The sequence below is a fragment of the Halichoerus grypus genome, chromosome 2 (genome assembly GCF_964656455.1).
Source record: "Halichoerus grypus chromosome 2, mHalGry1.hap1.1, whole genome shotgun sequence".
Classification (NCBI taxonomy): domain Eukaryota; kingdom Metazoa; phylum Chordata; class Mammalia; order Carnivora; family Phocidae; genus Halichoerus; species Halichoerus grypus.
In genome coordinates this window covers 3,351,010-3,358,027 of record NC_135713.1, presented here as the reverse complement: position 1 = coordinate 3,358,027, position 7,018 = coordinate 3,351,010, and positions in this window count along the sequence as shown.

The window sequence follows — 7,018 nt, the reverse complement described above, 5'->3', positions numbered from 1 at the left end:
GGAAGATATGCCTTGGTGATCATTTGTATTGGAGTGATCTGTAACTCAAACCTTGATTTTTCTTAGATTAAAATGATTACCATATTCTCACAGGTAATCTGGCCTTATAACATTTTAAAGCGATCTAAAATATTTTAAAACGTGTTGTCTGTTGAATAGTAATTTTATAACCATCAGGAGAATTATAGCTCAGAGTGACAATATTTTGCTTACTTCCTCAAAACGCCTGTTCCTCCGTGAAAGTAACAAAACTTATGACAGTTTAAAGGAAAATCATCAGCAGTGAGTGGATTGAAAGGAAAACCCTCAGAATACTTGAAGTCAAAACAAGAAAGAGCCTTTAGGAACATGATGGGGAATGACACGCTAGTGGGGCCCACTGCCTGCGTGGCCAGGTTGTGGTGGGGCGGCCCAGCGTACGGACTTCCCTAACACTGAGAGTCCCGGGACCCTGGAGGCGGCAGGAAGCTCACAGGGTTGTGTCAACAGTGAAATTAAGGATGAGGGTAACTGCCCAGCAACAGCCACTTGGTAGTAACTGTCTTATTAGCAATAGTCAATATTATGATGAAAGCACTTAGGAGAACTACTAAGTGGTTCTTTGGTAATAGAACAAGCATCTTAAAGGGAAAGAAAAGGCCTAATACACTTCAGCATCTGCCTTGGGTCTGCTTTTACATCAACTCTTTCCCAGTTTGAACTGTTTCAATTTTTGATTCCGGTCCCCATCCCCCAAACTTTCGATAAATTTTGAGACATGGTGACAAAATATCATTTAGCACAAAGCCCAGAAAGGAGAAGCACAGAATCATAAGCTAGGATATGGGGAGCGCATGGCTCTCTATCAACGTCCAGCCGTCACCCGGGAGGTTCCAGCAACCGCTTCTCTGGCTCTGTGCCCCTAGTCTAGAAAATTGCCGCCAGGAAGGCCATCACGATTTTACTAGAATCTTGCCTGTGGTTAAATTTTTGGAGCAAGGTAGTCAAGACCTGTGTTTTAGTAATTATCTTTTTAAAAAAGTTAATGACTCTTTAAATGACAACATGCTTTCGCCTATAATAATAGTTACCACTTAAGGACGCTTGTCAGACTTATGATCTCCTCAGGCTGTCACCATTGTCCTTAAGGTAAATAGGATGACAATGATAGTAATAATAATAACAATAAGAGTAACTTTATTATGATGACTCCTACTACTAGTGTTTTATTGATAAGAAAAACTGAGGAACAGAGAGGTTGAGTAACTTGCTCCAGAGCCTAAGCTTACCATGTGATCAGTAGAGGTGAGGTAGGACGCATGCACTTACTCCGGCCTCGTGCCTTGCACACTAGAACCCAGAAGCCTTTCAAGGACCCCAGGATCTCTTCACTGAAGTTTGGGACCCCTGAGGCTTCTCTTCCATGAGGCTAGTTTTTATTTTCAAAAGACTATGATGTTATCTAAATGAACCTGAGTATAATTGCGAACAAATTTACAATCTAGAAATGTTATAGTAAGAAGAATACCAATTTAAAACAGGAATCTAACTCAAGGGTAAATGCAAAGCATGCAAGATGCCCTGTTGCTTTTCCCAAGTTCATGATATCACTTGCGAGTGCCATGACCTGTTTCTTAAGAATAGATTTCCTCCGTGATTCCGTGTACTCAAACTCCTATTTCAAGTTTACTAGTGATCCAAGTTAGTTTCTCTTCTGCTATTCAGCAGTGGCTTGTAGGACCCTTTCCATCTTGTTCACTAAAGATCTGTTATTTTGAAGTGGTGAGTATGTGAGCCCATGTGGCTGAGATCAGGATCCATGCAGAACTCCTCTCGGAAGCCTTTCTTCCCAGTCCCAGACATACCTCAACTCCTGAATGGGATTCTCAGGTTAGGACAGGCAGACCCAATGCAGTTCTCATGACATATCTAACAGTCAATTTTCGGGACTGGAAGATTCCTCCCCGGTAGAGAAATATAATCTTTCTGACCTCAAAACTTCTACCTCAAGTCTTTCACGTGGCTTAGAGTTCATGACCTTCTTTTTCTCCTAGATTTGAAAACTTACATTCAAAAGATGAAAAGAAGGGGATTTTAATCAGAATGGAATTCTGCTCCCCTTGAAAAGGCTGGAATCACTCAGTCCAGGGAGGTTGTCTGGGTCCCACCTACAGACCCCCAGGAGCCTTCAGCCACACCCTCAGGTGCGTGGGATCCACACACCTCTGATCATAACTCGCTTATCGTGACAAAGTCAAGCTACCGAAAGGAAAACTTTACTTTCTATCATTTTTATTTTGTGTCTTCTAAATGAAAGCATGTTGCTCCTAGTTGTGACATTCCTGTGTCCCTGCTCAAGGTGAACAGAGGTCCAGCAGTGTCTGCTAGTAAGGTTTCTCGCATGTTACACTTCACAGTTCATAGACACCGACCCCCACAGAGGGCCGTGCCATCCATGTTCCTTCCTAACAAATTCATTTCTTTAATAATGTAGCATGTGTATCTTTCGATGGTTAAAAACAAACAAACCAAACTTGGGCTTCATTTTCATGGCTGCATATAGTTTCATTTTAAGGGCGTTACGTAATTCAATTTAGTTAGCAAATCACTTATAGATACATAATCATTATGACTACCAATCTTCCTTTTATTTATTTTTTTTTTACTTTATTCTCTTATTCTTCTTATTTTAACCAATGTGGTGATGAAATTTCTTGTGTATATTTTGTTAAAATACATTCCCAAAAGGTCACTTCCACAGTGCTAGGTTGTCCACAGTTGAGGTCTCTGAAACTGGGTTCCAGAAACTTACAGAGACCTGTGCCCCTGTGAGGAATGCACCTGTGCTCGTTTCCAATGGAAGACACGTTCTTCCCAGGTATCTTTAGCACTGCACAACACATATTGGCATTCAATAAATTCCTTTGGATGAATGAATTTATCCTTAACATTACTATTGTGGTTTTTACAATTTTTAACCTTTGCTAATGTGAGTTATAAAACATATTTCTTGGTTTTAATTTGCATTTGTTTGATTACCTTTGGGGCTGAATGTATTTCCAAGAACACCTTGTCCATTGACATATTTACTCATTCTCCTGTGAATTACTTTCTGGGGTACTCTCTCATTTTCTTCTGATGTTATTGACACATTGGTTTCTTCTCATTGAAATCAATGAGAGTAATTCAGAAACTAGTCAGTAAGTCTTTGTTGGTGACGCTTCAAATCTCTTTTTCTGTTACCTGCTTGTCTCTTAACTTTGGTTGAGCTGTTTTTACTACACATTAAGTATTGTGTTTTTCTCATGTGTATTTATTTTTTCAGAGGATGAGGTAATTTTGGGTCTTTATCAGATTATCCACTCTTATTCTAAGAGCATATTTTTGAAATTATTCTAACAAATATTGATTGAGGTGTAATATGTGCCCGACTCATAATTTTTGTTCGTGTTCTTTTTAGAACATAGAGCATAAAATTTTAGAATAGAATATACAAAAATTGTGTGTTTTCGTTTGGAATTTGTTTTCCATGTAAGGGATGAGGAGCTTTCTAAATTTCTTTCTTTTTAAAATACTTGTCAGTTGAATGAACATCATTCATTTAAAGTTCAACTTTTCCCCAGAGTTGAAAGGCCATCTCTGTCAAATATTAGATTTGCCTATAAGACTGGGTCTATTTTTAGACTCTCAATTCTGATCCTCTAATCTCACCATTCAATCACTACAGCCATACTATCCCATCACATTTTTTTTTTTTTTTTAAGATTTTATTTATTTGCGAGAGAGACAATGAGAGACAGAGAGCATGAGAGGGAGGAGGGTCAGAGGGAGAAGCAGACTCCCTGCTGAGCAGGGAGCCTGATGTGGGACTCGATCCCGGGACTCCAGGATCATGTCCTGAGCCGAAGGCAGTCGCTTAACCAACTGAGCCACCCAGGCGCCCCTATCCCATCACATTTTGATTATTTATCTTAAAAATGCATTTTATTATCTGGGAAGTCATGTGGTGGTCTTTTCACTTCCTTTCATAATTCTCTACCTTAATTGTGCATATCTATTTTCTGGATTAGCTTTAGAATTATCTCTGTTGCAGTCTTAAAATTCCAACGGAATTCTCCTAGGATGCCATAACATGTGTGAATCAGACTGGGAAGACTTGCTACCTTCATGAAATGCAGCTAGGCATGTTTTTCAATATACATATCATATGTTTATGTGTGCAACATGACTCTTAAATTCTATTTTAGCAAAATAAAGCACAATAAACATGATATATAAATGTATTTTCCACCAATAGAAAAATAAGTTCATCCAGGTTCAGCCGAGACATGAGCCTTTCTGCATCTCCTGGAACATTAAGTTGTAAAATCAAACAAAGGACTCAGAGACTCCCTTCCTTTCTCTTAAGAATATTCCATCTTAATCCATCATTTACGAATTAATGGAATGAATTGCCACATTTTCTGATCTTGAGACTTTGGAACCCTGAAAATCTCTTGGGAAGCCTGGAGTTTAATCTACCTTTTGCCTGCTGGTCACAGTGGTGTTTCTTTTCATGTTGTGGAAAATAGTCTTTCTTCCTTCAAGGGCTGCTCTTGCTCACTGACGTTCCTTTATCCTCTTGTCTCTTAGCATCATCATTTTGTAGCTTTGATGGTATCATGTCTCAGTCTTTACATTTTATATAAAAGATCCCTAATTATTTAGTTGGCACTCATGTACAACCGAACCGTTTTGATGCTCCTGTGGGCCAGCAGCTTTAGGTAGTGCCATTGTCTGCCATTTACAAAGGAAGACTTGACAGGTAAATGACCCAGGTCCCATCCCACGCTATCTGCAACAGGGCCTGGGCGCAAACCCAGGTGGCAGGACCCAGAAGCCCCCCGTGTAAGTTCTCACCACGAAGCCTATAGTATTTCCATTTCTGCCCACTGATAGGAGAGCCCATCGAGCTTGGGCCTCATGCCGTCCCTGGATCACTGCATAGAACACAGCTGCTGCCAGGCAGGATCGCCTTTTTGGACTTGAATTGAAAGAGAAACATATTCCTTTTATTGTGTTTGGCCCATTATATATTTTGGGCTTATTACATCATCTAGTATTAATAATTCACTTAACAAGTCCTGTTAAATATGGTTAAAAAATACATCCTTGCTGCATGTTTAAATAAATCTCAAATAATTGAGTAATGATAGAGAGGATGAAGTTAGGAAATGGGGTGGAACCAAGAATGAGGCTGATTCTCAATATGCAGAACGTGAAAGCCCTTCCTCTGTCTCAAGGGACAAGTTTGCTTTTAGGGCAGAAGCTGGAAAAAAAGGAAAAGACGTAGAATACATGACTGGGGAGAAACACAAGTGTTCGTAATGCCAATGATGGTGTTCTTTCTGCCATTCAGACTGAAGCATTTATCCACGTGAGGGAGCCCATTAGGAATCCACCTGCAATTAAAATATCAATGTAGGGGCGCCTGGGTGGCTCAGTCGTTAAGCGTCTGCCTTCGGCTCAGGTCATGATCCCAGCATCCTGGGATCGAGCCCCACATCGGGCTCTCTGCTCCGCGGGAAGCCTGCTTCTCCCTCTCCCATTCCCCCTGCTTGTGTTCCCTCTCTCGCTGTGTCTCTCTCTGTCAAATAAATAAATAAATTCTTAAAATATCAATGTAGATGTCCGTGTCCATGTAGATGATAGTTAGTGTATGTGTAGATGATATGTATATGTACATGTAGATGATATATAGATGTATGTGTAGATGATATGTACATGTAGATGATGTGTAGATGATATGTAGATGTAATATGTGTATGATACATAGATGCACATGTACATATAGATAGTATGTAGATGCATATAGTAGATATGTAGATGTACATGTAGATGATATGCAGATGTATGTGTAGATGATATGTAGATGCAAATTTAGAGATGTGTGTAGATGATACACAGATAGAGATGTATATATAGATCTTGGCATAGGTACACATGATACTGATATAGACCAGACATCAGTGGCTGTAGGTATGGATTAAACACAGGCATAGACTTAGGTAGAGATTATAAATGCTTTTATATCCTTCTCACTTGTCCACCTCCACCAGTCTGTGGATTGTTCTATCAGTGACTCATCTGGAGTACTCCATGACCTCTTCTGGCTCCTTCACTCATCTGGCTTCTCAGCTGCCTTTGATATGGTCAGCCATTCCATTCTTCTTCAAACATCTTTTTCCCTTTTACTCTGTGACTGTCTAGTGCCCCAGATTAGGTCGATCCATGCATCCACTCCCCCCAAGTGCCTTCTGCTCTGATTCCTGCCATCCTGTGAGCCCCCATGTCCCTCAGGCCCTGTCCTGGGAGGCTCCCATTTTCCACTCCCCACTCTGAGTGTGTCCACCCACCTCTGTGGCTTTAACTTCCTTCCCGTGACCCTTTATCATCAACCTCTGTCACTACCCCTGGCCATCGCTGTGCAGTCCACACCCTGCACTGTCCTCATGGATGCTGGCTTGACCTGGAAACCTGTTGCATCCCATGTTGAGAACCAAAGCTATCCCCTTCTCTAAATCTCACCACTGGGGCTTCCCTGCATTGCCCTGCCTGACATGGGCAGTCGTCCCCGCCAGAGATGTATGATTCATCTGTTTCCCTGTTCTCTCCCCTTCCTGCAGATTCCTTACACTCCCCACTCATCTCCATCACAACCCGGTAGTGATTGGTGTTAACGAGATTTGAAGTGGTCTTTTCTCAATCATTATGTTGCACACTGAAATTAATATAATGCTGTATGCCAGTTGTATCTCAATAAAATAAACGTGTGGGTCAAGGATTTCAGGGTTTTTTTTAAAGATTTATTTATTTATTTGAGAGAGAGAGAGTGAGCCCGTGAGCAGAGGGTGGGCAGAGGGACAGGGAGAGAGAGACTCTCAAGCAGACTCCACACTAAGCAGGGAGCTGATATGGGGCTTGATTCCACAACCCTGAGAACATGACCTGAGCTGAAAACAAGAGTTGGATGCTCAACCCACTGGGTCACCCAGGCGCC